The sequence below is a fragment of the Lacerta agilis genome, chromosome 5 (assembly GCF_009819535.1).
Source record: "Lacerta agilis isolate rLacAgi1 chromosome 5, rLacAgi1.pri, whole genome shotgun sequence".
Lineage (NCBI taxonomy): Eukaryota > Metazoa > Chordata > Lepidosauria > Squamata > Lacertidae > Lacerta > Lacerta agilis.
The window spans coordinates 52670360-52692902 of NC_046316.1; the positions used below are offsets into that span (position 1 = coordinate 52670360).

The window sequence follows — 22543 nt, forward strand, 5'->3', positions numbered from 1 at the left end:
TCAAGTTTGTAAACCGAGGTACCACTGTATGTTTAAATAAAACCATATATCCTAAAGAAACCAGTCTCCATTAACCTTCATTCCAAGGAAACTGAACCACGCATGGTGTATATAACACTACGTTTCCAATAACATTCATTTATATTTTCAGCTTAACCCCTAAACATGGACGCAGAAAAAAAAGAAATATGTGCAAAATACATTCCTTTCCATGCCAAAAATAATCAGTAAGTTTAAGTACTACATAGTCATTAAAGTACCTTTACTGTGTTAAATACTGGAATCCTCTCTAAATGCAGCCCAAGCAGCTAGCAGCATGGAAAGCACTCTGCTATCAGCAGATTATCAAAAAACTTCTGGTATATGAAGGGACTCCATCTAGAGAAAACAATACAGTTCCAGTTGTCATTTACAATTTGCAAGTGATTTAATGAAGTAGTAAATAGCATTTCAAGCTTCAGTGAAAAAGAAGGTAGCCTACCCAGGATGGGTTTGAGTCTGGCTGCAATTGGGGCAAATTTATGTAACAATTTTTGGTTTTATTCTTCATATCTAGGGATTTGGAGGAGGTGGTGTATCTGATCAACTTGGATAGAATATGGAGGTGAAGTGATCATCTGAGCCCTTCAACATGCCAAGATCCCAGTTTACAGTATCATTACAAAAGCCTAATGGGTAGGGGGGAAGATCAGTAATGCATTCACATAAATATTGTCACATCCTGTTTGGTCCTTTAAAATAGCTATTTGGGCAATGAACCATATTTGCATTCAATATATGCCGGCAAAATGTTATTACAGTTGAAAAGTAAACTCAAAGAACAGGCTGACATTATTTATTTATTTATTAAAATGTTTATATATCACTGTATCATAAAAATATATCACAGCAGTTTACAACAATATAAAAACATAAAACCACAGAATAAAATCACAGAAAATTAAAAACAAGTTAAAAGCAAAAAGAAATTAAAAACCAACACCAATAGACCATTGTGGGAGGTGTGCTCTTAATTGCCGGCATAGGCCTAGTGGAACAGAAAAGTTTTCAGCCAGTGTTTGAAAGTTGGCACAGAAGGCACCCAACTTCCTGGTATATTAAAAAAAGAACTCAATAGCAGTTTCAACCCTTATACATTGTGTCCTGGGTACAATTCCAAGTTTTATTCAAAAACAATATGGCACCTAGTTCTTTGCGCTTCTGAGCATGTACAGGGTGCCTTTTGCAAATACACACATTCTGTGAATTCAAGTGTTATCTACCTTTACTTTCTTCCACCTCCCTCCATTCCTAGGTCCCCCTCTCACATCTGCCCCCAAGTTTTTAAATTAAATTTGTCTTGGTTAAAACAAGATATATAAGCGGTGCATGGTCACGATGGAAAGAAGATGGCTACTTAAACTCCAAGCCCCAGAAAAACAGCTCGAAGCAAAAGCTTCTGCTGTCTAAAAAAAACCCCAACAACCCTAACCTTGAAAAGGAGAGGGGAATGCAAAAGGATTCAGAAAAGATGAAAATAAAAGACCTCACTCAACTCTTCCTGCCCTGAGACAGAATGCTCATTTCAACAAGGACACTAATGCAGGACGCAGCAAGATGACACTGCCCTCAAAAGAAGCCTCTTCCTCGCTGGAGAAAGAAAATGGTAACAATATCTTAAGAGAATAATTTGTAGCACAAAAAGAAGCCATAAAGGAGCTTATTAAAAATACTTGGAAAGAACTAACGCTTCCAATGGAAATGAAACTTACGGAACCTAACACGAGGCTTGACTCTTTTAACAGAAACAACTACAGCAACAAAAGTATAAAGCCAAATTCATAGCAAAAAGATCAAACAACTAGAAAAATTAAATAGAGATACTCTATATGCACCAAGCTTGAAGTTGCAGAAAAACAAAATAGGAGAATTTATTCATGTTTCCATTTTGGGGGGTTGGGGGGGGGTTAGGAGTGGGTAGAAGAGAATAATCCTGCACAATTTATTGCCTCATGGCTTAAATCAATGCTTCCAAACCTCATACTCTCTTACTGTGATTTTGAACGGGCACACAGATACTTGGATCCAAATTTAGGGAGGTAGTTTCCCTCCACCCCACTCCCAAGATAGAATTGTCTGCTTTGCCCATTACAGGAAGCAGTAGGAAGTATGGAACAAAATTAGGAACCTAGTATCTATAAGGTAAGGTAAAGGACCCCTGGATGGTTAAGTCCAGTCAAAGGCGACTTTGGGGTTGCGACACTCAGCTCGTTTTTCTGGCAAGGAAGCCGGCGTTTGCCCACAGCTAGTTTTCCAGGTCACGTGGCCAGCATGACTAAACCACTTCTGGTGTAGCGGGACACTGTGATGAGTGCCAGAGCACACAGAAACACTGTTTACGTTACCAACGCAAGCGGTACTTGCACTGGTGTGCTTTTGAACTGCTAGGTTGGCAGAAACTGGGACAGAGCAATGGGAGCTTACCCCGTCACGGGGATTCGAACCGCCAACCTTCCAATCAGCAAGTCCAAGAGGCTCAGTGGTTTAGACCACAGCACCACCCACCCCTTAATATAACTTATAAAAGCAGCCCAGTTATGGGGACAAAGGATCTGGCTCCTGAAACACTGGGGGGGGGGGGAAGGAAAAATCTATACACTTGCATGATGAAACTGCATGAAGCTGGAATTAAATATTGCTGGGGCTTCCCCTCCCATCTTACTGTCATGAGAGGATCAACACTGCTCAAAGCAACAAATAGACTAGAAGCAACAGATCTCCTCAACAACCTACCTCTAGAATGGCAGCAAGGAGAGGCAAGGAAGAATTGGAGCTTGGGAGGGTGCGAATAGGAGCAAAGATCTGGTAAACACCTCACACACAACATGAAATGAGACCACTACAGCACACCAAGCAAATTCCTACGCCCTAGACCTTCCAGATATTGTGGATACTCTTAACCAAATCTCAAAGAGAAATGTATCCTGGTTGCAGGTTAGCCTTTAACCCAACCTCTGCCATTTCTCTACCCCTTCCCTATGTCTTTGACTCCTATTCACCCAGCCCCCTCCTCCCAAGCCCCACTCTTAACATTCCAATCCTTATCTTCCACTTCTGCATTCAATTCAGCTCTCCCTTCCCTTTCCCACCACCTTAACCACCCACCCCTCTCGCAAAAAAATGGAATTCTGTTTTTCTGTCCTTCAAGCCATACTATGCTATACTGTACTATAATGCACTACATTACATCACACCAATACCCTTAACTCTGAAATAAGTACATCTCCCACAATGGAAATGTGCTTTCTCCAGCCAAAACCATATAAAGTGTAACATGAAGTGGGCAACAGTGGAGTCCGGATAACTTTAACTCTAACATTATGCTTTATAATCCCCCTCCCAGCTTTATATTGTATGTAGAATGTTGAAATGTTTGTAAGTCTTTTACTGATTTTCCCCTACCACAGTTGGCAGGTCAGAGGTCTGCCCAACCACCACAGCAAACATGGAAAAATGTTCCAGTTACAGGCAGGTAGCCATGTTGGTCTGCCATAGTCAAAACAAAATATAAAATCAAAAAATCCTTCCAGTTGCACCCTAGAGACCAACTAAGTTTGTTCTTGGTATGAGCTTTCATGTGTCTGAAGAAGTGTGCATGCACACAAAAGCTCATACCAAGAACAAACTTAGTTGGTCTCTAAGGTGCTACTGGAAGGATTTTTTTGATGGAAAAATGTGCTACTTCAAGTGGAAGTCAGATATCTGTTTTTATATCATTTATTATATATTATAATTTACTAAATGTTAGTAGCCCCAAAGGGAAAACATTAGCATTGCCCAAATAGGTTGTTACATATATGCATGCATTATAGCAATAACTTTTGGATATGTCTTCACTAAAAGCCATAACCCTGAACATGAGGGGAATGAGTGATCCTCTAAAAAAACACACATTGATTCATGCATACATGCAATGAAGCCAACATTGCCTTTTTATAAGAAATACATAAACCTTCTAGGGGTAAAATCCTCAGTGGCAACTGGTTTCAACAGCAAGTGGAAGCACCAGATTCAAGTAAAGGCCGGGGGATAGAAGTCATTTTTGGCAAAGGAATAAACTTTAAAATCCACTCAGTACTGAAAGACAAGAATAGTAGATACGTTTTTATTAAACAGACAATGAATGAATTAACTGTTGGATCCGTATATGCATCAAACTTGAAGCAACTTGACTTTATTCAAAATATATTAGGTAAATTCAACAAATTTGCTGAGGGACGCCACCTGGAGGAACTTTTTAAAAGATAAAGACAAGAAATGCATATTACAACTCTTCAGAAAATGAGGCTTATACTATATGGAGTGAAGAAAATTCAAAGATTTCAGTTCTATATTTCTTTCAAGCTGGTATGGCTCTCAATCCAGATTACCGGTAGATTCTTTACTTTTCACCCCACAATTAATTCCTTTCACACAATCAGTGAACACCAAATGTCCCCTTAAACCTGGGTGGCAGGCCCTGCAACAGAATGTCTAGGCAAAATTTTAAAAGCATAATGTGGTGTTTTCCCACTTTTTTGTTGCTATTTTGATTCCCTTGGGTTATTTTCAGGTGTCTTCTGTGTCCTTTTGAAAAAGCATCAAAATAAAAAGAGCACCCCAAACCATACCTTTGTATTTTGAGCAAATTAATCCATAGTAACTACCATTTCCTGATTCTGTACTAACAACAACTTTAAAAAGCTACACTGTAGACTGCGCAAGACAGCCATACCATTTTCTATAACATTTTAATTGAAGTCACTTTCTTGGGTAAATTGGATGTACTGTAGATTCCTTCTTTCTCCTTTGGCTCATTTGCTTGGAAGTAAGTCCCACGCAAGATGCCATGGCACTGATGCCAAAAGAACAAAAATAAGCAGAATGAAAGGGGATGCTTGGGGGGCTTCTGCCCACCCCCAAGAAGAAAGAAGAGATGGGGGGCAAGCCATGAAGGGCGAAGGGGGGTAGTGAAGAGAAAAATAAACCAACCTTTTCCCTATAAAAGTAAACTGGGGAAGGGGAAGGAGGTGAAGGCTGTCTGCTTTGTTTTTTTCCTATCCCCTACTATATTATAAGGCCAACAGGGAGAGCTAGGGTGGGGTCAAAGAGAGAGAAAATGGGGAAATGGATCAGGCTAGCTGGCTTTCTTCTTCTTTTTTGCGCCTTCCTTCCTTCCTTCCTTCCTTCCTTCCTTCCGTCCTTCCTTCCGTCCTCCTCATCCTCCTTGGCGAGGCCAGTTACTTAGAATAACTAGTGAAGAAGGGTACTTGGGTCCTGTTCCCAGGCCCACTGGGGCAAATATAGCTGTGGAACTAGGGGAGAGTACTCCACTGAAGAGTAGGCAGAAACAAAGCAGGTTTATTTAAATGCCTTTGTATGTGAGAACCAACATAAGCACAGTGTAGAATAGTTTTAACATGCTTATATATTTAGTTCAGTCTTGCATTTAACAACTCACCTGATTAGACAACCAAGAATTCCATGCAGGTGAAAGAGCAGGCTGAACAAGGAGGGACAGATCATTCCATCCCCCATCCACAGTGTTCGATACTAGCTTGCCGAGAGCAGATTAGTAACTTCTATGAGCTTATTTTATAAGACTAAATTAGATTGCAATTTTGAACTATTAACACAGCAGCATGGAGAGAATTATTGAATTTAAGACTACTATAGCAATAATTAACTAGATATGAGCTGTTCATTAAAGTTATGCCATTGACACACACAAAAAGGCCAAACTAAATGCATACATACAAACTAAATGCATACAAGATCTGTGATCAGATCTCTCTTTTCCCAAATATTTGAAAGCATTATGGGGGGGCATGAACTGGATGGAATTGTGACAACAGAGGAACAATGATCACCCCTCCCCCATCTGCTATTAACTGAGAGGAAGACAGGTACAGTACAGGTAATGTTCTCAATACTAGATTCAGCTCCACTTTGAGCTCTTTCCATCATATAACCATTTTAGATTATCTCTTAGCAGTTTATACAGAGGAACGCTGCTAATTGTTTTTCCCAGTTATGGTTTCATATTCAGCAATGCTTGATATAATATTTCTTGTTATTAAAATTATAGTCCTTAACTATAGTCCATGGTCTTTGGGCAAATGCTTCACATTCTCTTCAAATATAACGTTCCTTTTCCATCATTATTTTGGTTTTTTCCAACCTGTAAACCAGATTGGCGCATGCAAGGATGTGTGCACAATTTTGACTTCTCCTTTCCATCTCACACAACAGCTATTTTACAATGGTAAAATAGTGGTTACAGTGGTGGGTAACGCATGGCCCTCTCGTGTTGTTGGTCTCCAATTCCCATCCCCAGCCAGCTTGGGCAACTGTTAAGAAGATGATGGGAATGGGAATGCAGCAACAGCTGGAGGGCCACAGGTTTCCTGTCCCTGATCTAAAACATTTCTCATGTTTCAGTTATAATAATAACAATTTATTATTCTTTATATGCCACCCAACTTCCAACAAATTAAAACACAGTAAAACATCAAATATTAAAAACTCCCGTTATACCCACAAAACTAGCAGTGTTTATAGAAGTATACTTTATGTGAACATTTGACTTTTTAAAAGAAGTTAAGCTTACCCAAAAATACAGAGAAATGCCCATTACAGGAAAAGCCATTTTGTACAGTAAACTACAAGACACTGCATGTGAAAGACAAATGGGAATTTTTAGAACCCTTAACAGCTGCAACAAAAGCATGCTGATGCAAACAAAACATAACATAAGAATATGTGTTCAAAATTAACTTCTAATTACTAGAAGAGTAATATTCAGGAACGGTCTCAGAAATACACAGAAATCTTGATTCTTTTTCAGAACTTATGTTACAAACTACAAATTTTAAATAGCCTGCTAGCTGACTAGTTTTAGCCTGAGACTGTTGCCATCAGAAAACTGGGACAATAGTACCTCTAACATGTAGCCTAGCGTTGACTCTGTGGGTGCAAAGGTTAAACAGAGTACATTCTCTCTGGCTACTTAAAGTATAGGAGGAGGGGCAGACGGGAAAGAACACCATAGGAAGCAAAAAAAAAGCAACCTTAGATTGCTTTGACATTCTCAAATCTGTTCACAGCCAGCGCAGTCCAGTTAAGAATCAGAGCACTCTCAGCAATTTCCTACTGACTGCTGACAGACAAACTGATAAAGTTTTGCATGATCTTTATAAAAGCTAATGACGACAGCAAACAACTTTCTTCACATTCTGTAAAATATTATGCCAGCATTTAAAAAAAAATGTTAGATAGCTCATTTAAATCTTGATTTCCTGTCCCCACAAAGGGATGTAGAGTAGACAATCAAACCATGCATTCAGCCTTTTAAAAAGGAACACACAGGTTATAAACTAACAACGAAAGTGCTTTTTTTCCTGGGGGGGGGGGGAGCATACCCCTAAACATTTTGTGAATCTTTGTACTTTTGTTTTTTTTTTTTACTGTAATTCTTTTTCCCAATTTGAACTAGAAAATGGTGATCTTTTTGAGTCAAAATGAGAGTTCCCCCTAAACATTTTTTTAGGGGGGGGGAAGCACTGAAGGATGAATGGATCAATCCTGAAGAACTGCCTGGGAATAATATTAATAATCCACATTTTAACCCTTTCTCATTTTTATATATACTTTTTATCATGTTCTGACTTCTATAGAATTACCTGTCAGGTTTTATCTAAAGTGGGTGTGTGTTGTTCACTCATAATTCCCATTTCACTGCCCATATAGGAGCTCCGCCACTCAAAATTTGGCTAGTCGCTATGGGTTGGTTAACGTGCAACACTAAACTTGTTTGAGCATCCTTGGGTTTGTGTGTATGAGTCCAAGCAAATCATATAGTCCAGGAATAGGCAAACTTGGCCCTCCAGATGTTTGAGGACTTCAATTCCCATCATCCCTACCTAACAGGACCAGTGGTCAGGGATGATGGGAGTTGTAGTCCCAAAACATCTGGCGGGCCAAGTTTGCCTATGCCTGATATAGTCTTTACCTGGTCTTGCAAACTCAAATGGAAGACTCATTTCAAACTATGGCTTGGCATTACACATGAACTGACCCATTATGCAGAGTGCATATTTAGAACATCAACCACAACTTGACAGCACTTCTGTTTAACACGGGCATCCCCAACCTGCGACCCTCCAGATGTTTTGTCCTACAACTCCCATGATCCCTAGTTAACAGGACCAGTGGTCAGGGATGATGGGAACTGTAGTCCAAAACAGCTGGAGGGCCGAAGGTTGGGGATGCCTGGTTTAACAGTTGCCAAAACAGAGACTAATTTCTAAGTTTATGTTTCTACATTACTAAGATAAAACCTTATAGATAAAAGCTATAGAGGGCCTTAGGGGGAACCTTTTGATTTATCATTACTGGTCATTTTTAAATTACATATTTAGAAAAACCACAATATTCTAGAAAAATAAAGTTGTTTACCAGCATTTTTACATGCTCAAAACGCTATCAAACTAAAAAACACCATCAAGAAGGGGGGGGAATTAAAAAAGAAAAAGTAAAAAGAATTTAAATAAGAATTAAATAAGATTTTTTTAAAAAGAATTCATATAATTGCATACAGCCTGTCACGTTGTGTATGTTGTTCAGCATTTTTACACTGCTGAAAAGTGAACAGCTGCCATAGTGGAGCTTAACCTTGGCACTGCCTCTTACATAAACTCATCACACATAGTTCAAGGAAAAAAGCAATCTAAGCTATTGAAGTTAGATATGCAGCATGTAATTAGCTGGTTGGCATTCAGCCAGCATGGAATGAACTACAAGTATCACCTCTATTATACTGTAAACTGCCCTGTGATCTGTGGATGAACGGTGGTATAGAAATTTAATAAATATAATATATGTGAAATATTCAATTAGATCCTCCAACTGAAAGAACAGAGAGAAATTTTACTCTTCTGGGGAGTCATGCTTAATTTTTTTAAGGGACATCCTTATACATACATTTCCATGAAGTGCTGCATTTGATTTATTTGCATGTATCACCCAATCCTGGACACTTAAGAACCACCACTTCTCAAGTGGTTTTCTTTTATCTCTCTCTCTCTTTATAAAAAGAAAACACTTCAAATTTCACTTTTTCTCCCTTTTGTGACAAGACTGCTATCAAGTATCCTCCAATTCTACTCCATTGTAAACCCAATATTGTACGTTTTATCTTTATTACTCCATCGCTGATTTAAAGAGGCATAGATTTAACGTTACACCTCTTCTATAAGGTACAATCAACATGAACTAAGTTTTATTAGGTTTGAATATCTACCATACCTGCTCTACTCTGTACACGTTCATTTGTTTCAAATACATTGGGCTTTCAGAAAATTGAGCCCGCTGGGAGCAATTTTCCTTCCTTCCATCTACCCACCCTTAAACAATTCCTCCATCCATACATATGAATTCCTACACATCCATACGCTTTGCATTCCATTATGCAAGGTTAACCTTTTGGGTAGTCAGTGCCAAACGGCATGCCTATGACCACACACATACAGTCTTTTAACATCATTACCACATTCCACCTGCTCTATACTCTGGAAAGCATAGTGCTAGACAACATGAGGCTGTATACTGGCATCAAATGGCCATGATACAATCAGATACCTTGTAGAAATGGCAGGTCCAAGGGGTATGAACAAAGGTGGCATTATTGTATTTTGCAATGTGCAGGTAACCTGAGGCAAACTTTTCTGTTGTGATTTCAAAGATTTGCTGGTACTCATCAACTGCTACTCTGTTCATTGTTTGCCCTTAACAGCCGAAGTGGCCTGATACTAACAGTTTCCCACAAAACAGGCATTCTGTGATGTCACTGGGTTGCCATGTTGGTGCCATGCCACAAAGAACAAAAGGGAAAAAGATGTATGTAACGGATACGCTATTATCTTTTAAATAGGTAACAGGTGTTCATATGTAGCTATAGGGGGTGTATGAGCACATCTCATCACTATAGCAAGGCAACAAAAAATAGAATCGCAGTATCCAATAACAAGTGAAGTGTTAGTAGTTTTGTGGTTTACAACTACAAGGTATCTGTTTCTCTGCAACAAGAATGAATGCTATAAAATCTACAAACGATTGCCACCTTTGTAGTATGAAATATGGTAGAAAAAGCTATGAATACTATTACATCTTTATCCCACTTTTATCCCATTTTAATCCCACTTTCTGCCAGCAACTAAGCATAGTACACATGGTCTACCACCACATTATCCTTACAAAGGCTGAGAGACAGTATAAGCCCAAGGTCACCAAGGAGCTTCAGGACTGTTTAGAGCGAGCATCCCCAACCTGCGGCCCTCCAGATGTTTTGGCCTACAACTCCCATGATCCCTAGAGCTAACAGGACCAGTGGTCAGGGATGATGGGAATTGTAGTCCAAAACATCTGGAGGGCCGAAGGTTGGGGATGCCTGAGCTAAGAACTCATTACAAGCTGAGCCAGTTTCCCTCTAACAGTTACTTTAACCACTTTAACCACTACCCTACTGGCTCACCTTGAGATGCAATTTAGGGTGCACACAACACAAATTGTGTTAAATCTATGTTAAAAACATACCTGTTCACTCAAGCATTTTCTGATGCTTAATGTTATTATTTAAATGGTTTCCTTTGGTTTATCATTTGTATTTTATTAATAGTACTGTGCTTTTATTGTTTTATCATTTTAACACTGCCTTTAAAAAGATTGTAATACACAATATGGTTAATCTGAAAGACTGAGTTAACACTTTCAAACAAACCAAAATTAGGCTAAACAAACAACTCTTTAATCTCAGTATTCATGACCATTCATGATTTTTTAGGCAAATTTATTTCAGCAAAACAATTTTCTCTCTCTCAGGTTATGGCCTTTTCATTCCTTTTTTCTTTTGATTTACAGTGGTACCTCGGGTTATGGATGCTTCAGGTTACAGACGCTTCAGGTTACAGACTCTGCTAACCCAGAAATAGTACCTCAGGTTAAGAACTTTGCTTCAGGATGAGAACAGAAATCGTGCGGCGACAGCAGGAAGCCCCATTAGCTAAAGTGGTACCTCAGGTTAAGAACAGTTTCAGATTAAGAATGAACCTCCAGAATGAATTAAGTTCTTAACCCATGACGTACCAATGTATCTACAAATAGTCAACAACTCAGCTGAACAAACTCCCCCATACACTGAGTAGGTTACCTATAATTCCCATACAGAACAGGGTACGGTATTTATTCTTGTAGTCATATTGCAGAGCATTTAACTTACCATTTTATCTCAGAGCTGAAGTGTTCCCTCTCAAAGTTAAAGGAGAAATTGCAATTCACAGCAACATTCCACACCCCTTTAAACAGCATCACAATAATAAAACACACACCACCAAATGCACCTGAGCTGGTCAGATGACCTTGACAGTAGCTAGGCTGCAATGGCCAGTTGATCTGAGGCCATTAGCCATGTGCTGGTATCTGCAGCTCATTAGTGTTTAGCATTTACGCTACTGTTTGTAGCTGGCAGGCTGCAGTTTGGGACCTTGTCAAATCATTGTGTGTGTGCCAGGTCATGCTCACTAGACATGGCATGGTTCACAGCACTGCAGTCCTCCGGTGTCAAGGGCTAGTTTTATGAGCTCAATTAGTGGAACTGGGAGAGAGTCAAAATTAAAAGTTTAATCAGCAGATTGTAGACTAAGAATTGCAACACTGCTTTGGAAGTACCCATCAAAGCACTATTTTTTTAAAGCTTATATATTAATGGACCAAACATTCCAAGGTCTCAATTTCAGCTTAAATTACACAATGCTATGAATCAATCTATTTTGTTCTGGTTGCTAAAAATGCATTTGAATGCAATTGCTTTGAATGCATCCTTTCTACCAAAGATTTAACTTGCATTCCTGTAAGTCAGCTTCTTACAACCAAGTGACCTCCAGGTGCTTTGGACTACAATGCCTATCATCCCTGACCAGTGAGCACTCATCCACTAGCATGATCCCTGCTAGTGTGTATATTTCATTGATAATTATTCGCTGATGAAGACTTTATTCCAAAACAGTTGAACTATTCCGGATATGCTGTTGTTTTGAGACTTCGGAGAGACGTCTTCCTTTGAGACTTTTGTGAGACGTCTTCGAGAGACAGCTTGGCGTTCCTCGCTATTCATTGATTTGTTTGATTCTTTGTTTGGCTCTGATACATATAATAACTTGTAGTTACTCGTATATTTTGTGAGATGTGTTGTATGATATATGCATCATTTTAAAGTGGCTTATTCGTATATTTGAATGACATCATAACCAATTATATACAGTATTCACTAATAGTTATTAGCCAGCGTGTTGCATTTGCATTTTTGTAGATTGTTATATTTTGCAACACAGGGGTTTGTGTTTGTGGTGTTATTCCCAGCAGGCCATTTTCAACGAGTAACATTGCCAGGATACTACTTGTTCCAGTTCCACCACTGCCTTGAAGCAGAGGCAAAGCTTTTTTAAAAAACAAAAACAAAAACCCCAGTTAAAAAGAAGGCTGCTTGCAACATTCTGCCATGTCGTATCTATCATAGTAAGCCCCATTCAAAAAGTATAAGAATTCCTCCCTTCCCCAAAAATCTCTAAAATTGTAACCACACTATAATTTAAGACCACAGTGGACGCTCGGGTTGCGAACGCGATCCATGCGAGAGGCGTGTTCGCAACCTGCAGTGCCATGTCTGTGCACGTGCAGGTTGCGATTCACCGCTTCTGCGCATGCACAAGCGCCAAAACCCAGAAGTAACCTGTTCCAGTACTTCTGGGTTTGGCACGTTCGTATCCCGCATCGAGCGCAACCCGCAGTGAGCGCAACCCGAGGTATGACTGTAATGGCCTCAACAAAAGGAGTGGGCACTTTTGGGGCCCAATTTCACCTACGCTCCTTCAAAGTTCAAGTTACAAATGATGCTATGTCATACGGAAATCCAATCTCTGAAGGGAGAAAGGGGGAAAGCAGCAAAGGTCTGAGTGATGGGAAGATGTCATTTAAGTGTGTTTTCCAGCCTCTATTTTCCCATGATGTGTATTCCATCAGAAGTTAACAGTAAGGTGGTGGTGGTTTTAATGAATGAGTGTTGACAATAATTAAAGATGTTATTTGTGTTAAGTTTTGCTTCCATTTTGCACAGATACTTTAAATGTATTTAAATGTATTATCTGAATCCCAATTACAAGTAGGCTATTCAAATTATTTAGTTTTCATTCTTCTGATGGAAACAAAGGGAAGATGTCTAATTTTTGCCCTCCAGCACCCACCCCATGCCATCAAGTGCTTTTTAAGAGCAACCCACATCCCCATTCTATGAACTGTGGCAACCAGCAGACATTAAGGGTGCTTGCACAAAGAGAAAGACTGGATACAAAGTATCAGAAAGCATTTACAGTGGACACTCGGGTTGCAAACGTGATCCGTGCAGGAGCCGCATTCGCAACCCACAGTGTCCGTAACCCGCAGTGCCGCGTCTGCGCATGAGTGGGTGCCAAAACCCAGAAGTAACCCGTTCCCGTACTTCCGGGTTCGGCATGCTGCGCAACCCGAAAACACACAACCTGTAGCAGCCGTAACCTGAGGTATGACTGTACTGCATTGCTACAGCCAAGAGAGAACATAGAACAACACCGGCCCTTGGCAGAAACTACACAGCAGCTTAGATTAGAAGAATAATTTCCAAGTCTCTAGACCATGTGCTTTTCCCAATAAAACAAAGTTATACCTGCTTCTCATAATCTCAGCACAGGGGAACCGTTTATTCATGTTAAAATACTTCAGTTTCAATAAATTCTTTTACAGAGCTCTCAAATCTTCAGAAGAGGTTTATTAATATTCTTCTCTATAGGTCTGGTAAACTATCAAATTATATCATGAGACTAAATGCTGTTGGGGCAGTGAGGGAAAGGAAATTGCTTATATGGCAGAAACTGGACATTTCTCATTTGTTAGACTACAAGGCAAAACAAGACAAAACGTTACTTGTTATGGCTAGGCCTGACAGGGCTAAAGTGAAAAGTAATTAATTTAATGGCATCCTTGACATGATTTCTCCGTCATCATTTGAAAGAGTCACTGCACTAGCAGCATAGCATCTGTTTAAGGCTCCTGATTGTTTGTAGAAAGATAGCTGCCTATGCACAAACCAAAACAAAGGAGAATAAATTCAAGGCAAAGCATAAACTACAAGGGCAAGGACACAAGTAGAAATTGTATGAACATATATTACTCAAATCTTAAGAAGAAATAAATGTAGGCATTTTAAAACTAAAATGGTCTGAAATTATCTATCCATATGAGTAACAGGCCAACAAACTTGTGATAAACAATAATATATATCAAAACCATACAGGTCTTCCTCAATGGTTTAAAGAAGTACCAAATAATTAGTTAAATGAATCTGGTCTCTTAGCCAATATGCCCAAGTGATGTGGTCAAATTACCTATGAAAAATGAAATACACAGTAATACATAGTCAGTAAAATATTGTTGGCATAACGACTCATTACATATAACAAGTTGCTGTAAAAACAAATTGCTGTGAATATTTTTACAGCAACTTGATTGTTATGAGTAGTGAGCAGTAAGTCTCTTTTGATGATATTAATGTTTATGGTTATGTTTACAATATTTTACTGATTATGTAAAATACAATTACTTATATGATTGTTTTACAAATTCCTCAACCCTCTAGAGCTGTTTTAGAAGGGACAGAGAGAGGAGAGAGAGTACCGGTAAATTATGTTGCACAGCTAAACATTGTGGCAGTAGTGTAACTATTTAGTTGAATACCACTCCAACATTGTAGGTGACTGTCTGATGTTCCCTGGGAACACTTTCCAAAGGAGCAGATGCCACCACACTAAAGGCCCTGGCTTTGGTATACATAAGACAAACCTCAGAAGCAAACAGCACCACCAAGAGTGCCTCTCATGAGGACCAAAGCAACTGGCAGGGGTATACAAGGCAAGGCATTCCCAGAGCTAACCTTGTCCCAAGCTGTTCAGGGCTTTATATGTCAATAGCAAGTGGCCCAGTAGGATACTGACAGCATCTCTCATATCTGAAGCCAGAAGAACTTAGTAGATTGCAAAGACCATTGAGAAAAAATCTGTCAAGGTTACCAGGGAAGCCTTCCAAACTAGGAAAAGGATCAATATGGTGAAGCAAAAAGAATATTAGATTCAGGTATGGAGAATTCAGCTTCAAATTCGCTAGACAGCTTTGGCCAGTAGGTTCTGGGAGATTTCTTTATGCTGCCTCACTATACAGTATATATTACAGTATATATTAAGTTACAGTATATATTTATTTCATATCACAAACCAGGGCTAGGTTAGGTGAAGATTAACTTGTCCAAGACCAATTCATAAACAAGAAGAATGTATGCAAGACTGGGTATATAAATTTGAATCTGATTTTTAAAAAGCTTTTTAAAAGTTTTGTAAGTGAATCTAAATAGAACGTGTCTAAAAATAACTTGGTTAAAAATTGATCCCACATTTTATACAAGCATCCATGCAAAAATCTATGGGCTGCATCCAACATAAGTCATAGGGTAGACTCATTGGAATTAATAAGCATAACTAACTGAAATCCATTAATTTCAATGGGTATACAGTACTCTGAGCATGACTGAGATACAACCCTTTATTTATAGTTCCTTAAAAATGAATTATGACACCCCCCCAAAAAAAAAATCAAAATGCACCAAATTAAAGCTTGGGGATATGCAGATTTCAAGGTCCAAGATACAATAACAAATCATAAACTAGAGTAGAGTATATTTTTGTAGCCGTGTTTTTTTAAATGACCATATCATCCAAACAGCATGGACATTTATATTCTGTCATAGAGAAATACTACTGTGTACAGATACTCCATCTTTGCTTATGAAAAGTTTGGAATATTTTGCCCAAAATGCAGTATGTACATCTAAGTCTGTCTTCATGTAAGTGATCTTATTTAGTGTCAGGTAGGTAGCCGTGTTGGTCTGCCATAGTCAAAACAAAATAAAAAATCAAAAAATCCTTCCAGTAGCACCTTAGAGACCAACTAAGTTTGTTCTTGGTATGAGCTTTCGTGTGCATGCACACTTCTTCAGATATTTAGTGTATTTGCATAGCTAGAGAGAGAACTGATCTAATTAATTTGTTTCACAATTACCTCCCTGGTCACTATGGAAGCATTCCTACAGTCCATTAGAAGGCATTCCAGGGACAACAGAATGCTGTGGTTCTTCCCCTTTGCTGGAGAAGTGAAAAGTTCACTCTCAGGGGGCTCCTCTTGTAGCTGCAGAAATCTTCACAGCTTGCTTTCTTCTGCCATTGGTGCTTCAACAGTTGTCCCATTCTTACCCATTCTTATCAGCTCCACACTTGGCAGCACATATGATATCAAATGTGGCACAAGTGGACATGGGTTTGGGAGAAAATGGTCTCACAGGCCAAATTGGAATGCATGTCAGGCCAAATTAAACCAATAGCCTGGAAGCTCCTCAAAATAACTGTAAAGGGTCAAAACAAAATAAAAAATAAAAAAATTCCTTCCAGTAGCACCTTAGAGACCAACTAAGTTTGTTCTTGGTATGAGCTTTCGTGTGCATGCACACTTCTTCAGATACACTGAAACAGAAGTCACCAGACACTTATATATAGTGAGAGAGTGGGGAGGGGTATTACTCAGAAGGGTCTTGGGAATGGGTGATTTGCTGAAAGGTGTGGAAAACCTGTTGACGACTGTTAACGACTGCAATTGGTCTTACAGGAAAAAGCAAGGGGTGAGATGGCTAAAAATACCTTTGTCATGTATAATGAGATAAGAATAAGGTATAATAATAATAATAATAAATAGTAATAATAAATAGCAATAATATTAAATATTAATAAGAATATTAATAATAAGAATAATAAGGATAAGGTATAATAATGTATAATGAGATAAGAATAAGGTTAAATGAGGCATACGAAAGGCATGTTAGGCCCAAAGCCCTCCTTCAAAGCTCCCCAAGAATGAAAAAAAATTACACACCAGCCTGAAACTGGCATACTAATGCTTCTTTCCACTGGGGCCAATGAGAAAGAATCTTTTTTTTTTAAAGCCAAAGGAGTCAGCAGGGGTTTGGAATTGGTGGCTCCGCAACTACAATGCTTTCTCCAGAACCAGAAGAATTGCTCTGCTATTTTGAACTATAAAAGGTAAGCACACAGCATAAAAAAAGGTTTTAGATAATGCTAATTGGCAAGGCTCTATTTACAAAGCAAAATGCTAACTGGCTGTTGAAACAATTGGTATGCTTTCTTGTTCATGAAACAGATAAATTACAAAATGGAAAACATGGTTTTATTAAGATGAATGCACCTCACCATGCAGAAACCACAACACAAAGACAGAGAAGAAATTAAATGTGTAAACAAGAACACAGTTTGCAATAACTAATACACACCAAAATAAAAAACAGATGAATTTAAATAGTTTCCATAGCTGAACTCCAAGATTAACAGAGGCACAGGAGGATCAAGAAACTCACTTCTCCTACAACATGAAAAAACTGAGAAACAGGGCACCCATCCAATAATAGTTATATCAAATGAAAGGACATTTTCTGAGCAACCAACAGGTACCATTTCTTCAAAGGCCAACACCTTAGACAAAACACAGACATGGGAATGTCAGTAATCTACACTAACAAACATTCTCTGTGATCACACAACATAAACATTTAAGTCTTGAAACTACTCTGACCAGATCTGAGCAGAGCTCAAAAGAAAAGAAACTTTAGTGCACTCAAAGGATCATGAAAGCAGACTGATGCAGGCACATTTTCTGTGAAACAGGTTATTAATTCAAACTCAGCAATCTTGTAGTGTAATACAGTAGCAAACAAAGATTTTAAAAAGAACAAGAAGCAAAACTCAACTTCTCCAGGTCTACTATTGCAGCAGATGAGGAATAACTCACAGAAACTGTAGGGCTGTAAAGGGTACTGGGAAAGCTGCTGTACAATGAATGGTCTGTGCTAAGTGTGCCAGCTTTACAATATTAGTGTCACAACACAAGGCATTTCAAGCTGAATTCTTGCAGTAAGCTAGAAATAGAAGGCTTTGGATTTAGGATCATACATGCTGAGAACAGCCAGTGAAGAAAAACGACAAGAAGGAATGCCAGCGCTTTTAGCCAAGGCTCAGGCAACCAGGATCATTAAAAACACACTTGTCAACTGGAAGAGAGGCAAGCAAAGAACTGCCCACAAGTTTCTTTTCAAACCAAAGCTTTTATGCACTCCATGCTGTTGACCTGAAGCCAGGTTGCGCACCTTTTTGCAAATGAACACACCTAGCTTCTTTCTAGAGATAAAACTAAGCTATTTACACAGAATGTAGTCCTATGGCCGCATTATGTATGGTGTTACAGCAGTGTTTTTCAACCACTGTTCCGCGGCACACTAGTGTGCCGCGAGATGTTGCCTGGTGTGCCGTGGGAAAATTACTTTATGTATAGTCAATATAGGCACAGAGTTAATTTTTTTAACATTTTCTAATGGTGGTGTGCCTCGTTATTTTTTTCATGAAACAAGTGTGCCTTTGCCCAAAAAAGGTTGAAAAACACTGTGTTACAGGGTGCTAATAACCTAATAACCCATGTCCAGAAGTCACAACAAAAAAGAAGTTCAAACCAAGGCAATGGTCTTTATTCTATCCTTTCTGAAGGATCATTTTGTGCACCTCTGCCAGAGCATCACATAGAATTAGAGGGAAAACAAAACCTGTCAGAGAAAAGTTTTGAAAGACGCATTGAAGGCAGTTGGACTAGATGACCCTTGGGATCCCTTCCAACCCTACAATTCTATGATTCTATGTTTCCTATCTCTGTTAAGGGTTCAAAGCCAGGGAGAGGGCAAGAAAGGCTTCCCATGGGCAATGCATGGTGCTTCTGGGTAGTGGGTAGACTAAATGGACAGGATGTGTAGTACAGGGCTTTTGTATCATTTCAGCTCCTACCATGAAAATACATTATGTTACAGTCAAATTATTAGAGTTAAAGCAACACCACAGCCTCAGGCTATAAAGTACAAAGACAGTAATTCATCTTCCCAAACTAGTCAGGGTCACATACTCAGCAGCTCTAAATGTCAATCAGTTTTTAATATACTTTAAATGGCTCTTATTATTAATCCTTGAAGCACTGAATGTTAAACTTGCAGTCTGATTAAACTTTCCAGTCTGATCAAAATCAAAATGTGGCCTTTCACCATTTCCAAAATCCACCCTGTAGGGCCAGCACAACACTCTGTATTCCTCAAATAATTTGAAGTGGGGGAAAGTATAGACACCAGCATATTTCTACTGTTGGTGGGGGGGGGGGAATCATGATACCTTATTAGCATGTGGGATAAAATAGTAAAGGGAATTTGCTATTTTACAAAGATATTATATATCAGAGAACTATTGCTCAACCAACTAGCTCAAAGCTAATAAGTCATCACTAATGAAATAGTACAGTTGCTATAATACAGATACAATAGCAAAAATAAGGTATGTTAATACACAAGTCCAAGTACATTTTGGTGCAATAACCAGGAACATCTATGGTTCCCATAAAAGGTCTGGAAGTTATGTGGAAAAAATATGACTTAAATCATATCCTAAACAATTTTGGTATGGGCTCCCTCCATACAATACCACACTACTAACCTACCAGATTCAAGAAGGCTTTGTTTTACAATGAAACAAGGCCCTTACTACAGCTTTTCAGAGGAGTTCACACCAGATCAGATCAAGGCAGGTTCCCATCTCCAATCGAAACAAATGTGTACAAATCACTATTTAGACAGGCTTGCAGATTACTACAAAGAAACCTTTAATATAGTACCAGCATTTTCATAGCAACATACAGTCATACCTTGGTTTTTGGACAGCTTAGTTCTCGAACGTTTTGGCTCCCGAACGCAGCAAACCCGGAAGCGACTGTTCCAGTTTGCAAACTATTTTTGGAAGCCGAATGTCCAACAGGCTTCCAATTGGCTGCAGTAGCTTCCTACAGCCAATCAGAAGCTGTACTTTGGTTTCCGAACGTTTTGGAAGTCAAACAGACTTCCAGAATGGATTCTGTTTGACTTCCAAGGTACGACTGCATTTCACTTCTACACTACCACTAAAAGCAAGCCTATACATTTTTACTCAGAAATCAGTCATGCAGTGTTCAACGTGGCTTACATCCTTATAACCCTATGATTCTATGCATGTCTAGTTGGGAATAAGCTATTGAGTTCATAGAATCATAGAATTGTAGAGTTGGAAAGGACCCCAAGGGTTATCTAGTCCAATCCCCTGCAATGCAGATATCTCAACAAGTGGTTCCCCCATCCAGTTTGAAACCATATCAGACCTTGTTTAGCTTTGCAAATGTGCTAACAGTTTTATTGCTGCTGGCCATACTCTCAGGTAAATTGATATAGGATTGCAGCCTAAAAGCATCTACTACAACAGGGCTGGAAAACAAGCATTTGCTTTAATTACATTTTAAATTATTTCATTTTGAGTTTTTCCATCATAGTCCTCTTGTTCTTGTTGCTTTTAGTGACATTATAGAAATGAAAGCTTTTGCTATAAAAAGGGAAAGCCATAGTAAAAAGAAATCGCTTCAGAATTCATAATTTATCATTCAATCTGCCCAAATGTACTGCTCAGAAGTTATAATTCAGGTGACCATAAAACATCCTAGATTAGGACCACAAAACATCCTAGATTACCTTTTCATTTTCACCTTCTTTAGAAAATGATTATCTAAAATAATGTACATAAAGAGATACAGCAGAGCAGGCATGTAAACGGTTAAGAGAATATTTAACCATTAAGGTCTCTTATTAATTTGTATGAATCAAAATATTTCAGAACTTATAGTCAACTCAAACATGGGTTACTATTAAATGGAAAAACTAAAGCTTAGAACAAAATGTTAAGTGTGCTGATTAGATGGAATCATAGAATTGTAGAGTTGGAAGGGACTCTGAGGGTCATCTAGTCTGAAATCAAATGAAAATGAAATGAAGAAATCTCAACTACATCGTATAAGACAGATGGTCATCCAAACTCTGCTTTAAAACCTCCAAGGAAGGAGAGTCCACCACCTGCCTAGGAAGTCTGTTTTACTGCTGAATAGCTCTTACTGTCAGAAAGTTCTTTCAGAATCTCCTTTCTTATAACTCGAATCCATTGATTCGGGTTCTAGCCTCTGGAGGAGAAAAGAAGCTTGCTCCATCATCCATGTGGCAGCCCCTTAGATATTTGAAGATGGCTACCATATCTTCCCTCAGTTTCCTCTTTACCGGGCTAAAGATACAGAGATCCCTCAACCATTCCTCATAAGGCTTGGTGCCCTTGATGATATTTTTTGCTGCTGTTGACTCATGTTCAGGTAGTGGTCCACTAAGACACATAGATCCTTTTCACATGTACTAATGGCAAGCCAGGTGCCCCCCCCCCATATTTTATTTGTGCAGCTCGTTCTTCCTGTCTAAGTGCAGGACCTTACATTTGCCCCTTTTTAATTTCATTTTGGTAGTTTGGGCCCAGTTCGCCAATCTGTTAAGGTTATCTAGAATCCTGATTCTGTCTTCAGCGGCATTGCCTACCCCTCCCAGTTTGGCGTCATCTGCAAATTGTATGAGCATCCCCTCAATACCTTCATCCAAGTGGTTTATAAAGATGTTAAACAACAACAGGCCCAGGACAGAACTCTGTAGCACCCCACTTGTCACTTTTTTCCAGGATGACAAGGAACCATTAGTGAGCACTCTTTGGGTTCAGTCAGTCAACCAGCTACAAAATCACCTAACAGTTATCTTGTCTAGTTCACATTTTACAAGTTTCTGTTCAAAATTATCATGGGAGACTTTGTCAAAAGTCTTACTGAAATCAAGATAAGCTATGTCGACAGCATTCTCGTGATCCAACAAATTTGCAACGCTATAAAAAAAATAAGATTTGTCTGCAGGACTTGCTTTTGAGAAAACCATGTTGGGTTTTAGTAATCACAGCATCCTTTTCTAAGTGCTCACAGGCTGTTTCAATATCTGTTCTAGGACCTTTCCCAGTATTGATGTCGAGCTCACGGGTCAGTAGTTACCTGGGTCTTCTTTTTTCTCCCTTTTAGAGGATGGGGACATTTGCCCACCTCCAGTCCGCAGGGACCTCACTTGTTCTCCAAAAATTCTCAAGAGATTATAGATAGAGGCTCTGAAATTACACCCACAAGTTCCTTTAGTACCTTTGATGCAGCTCATCTGACCCTGGAGATTTGAATTCATTTAAAATAACCAGGTGTTCCCTTACCACCTCTTTTCCTATCTTGGGCTTCAGCTTCCTCCCTTGCATCCTGTATTCTGTTATCACCAGGCTGGGCACTGCTTTACTTTTAGATGCAGACAGAAGCAAAGTAGGTGTTGAGTGGTTCCAATTTCTCTTTGTCACTCAATAGCATTTCTCAATCTTCACGT

At 39.0% G+C, this 22543-nt stretch overlaps 1 protein-coding gene across 11 annotated transcripts in view; it reads right to left on the bottom strand.

The window, feature by feature from the left end:
* Positions 1 to 22543, bottom strand: part of CNNM2 (cyclin and CBS domain divalent metal cation transport mediator 2) — a 117441-nt gene that overhangs the window by 91182 nt on the left and 3716 nt on the right. For 3 of the 11 annotated variants that reach the window (XR_004426655.1, XR_004426656.1, XR_004426657.1), the window contains exon 2: positions 261 to 378. The exons of the other annotated variants lie outside the window; for them this stretch is intronic. The gene's annotated coding sequence lies outside the window, so the exon portion shown is untranslated. The remainder of the gene's footprint in view (positions 1 to 260; positions 379 to 22543) is intronic. 11 annotated transcript variants of the gene reach the window in all.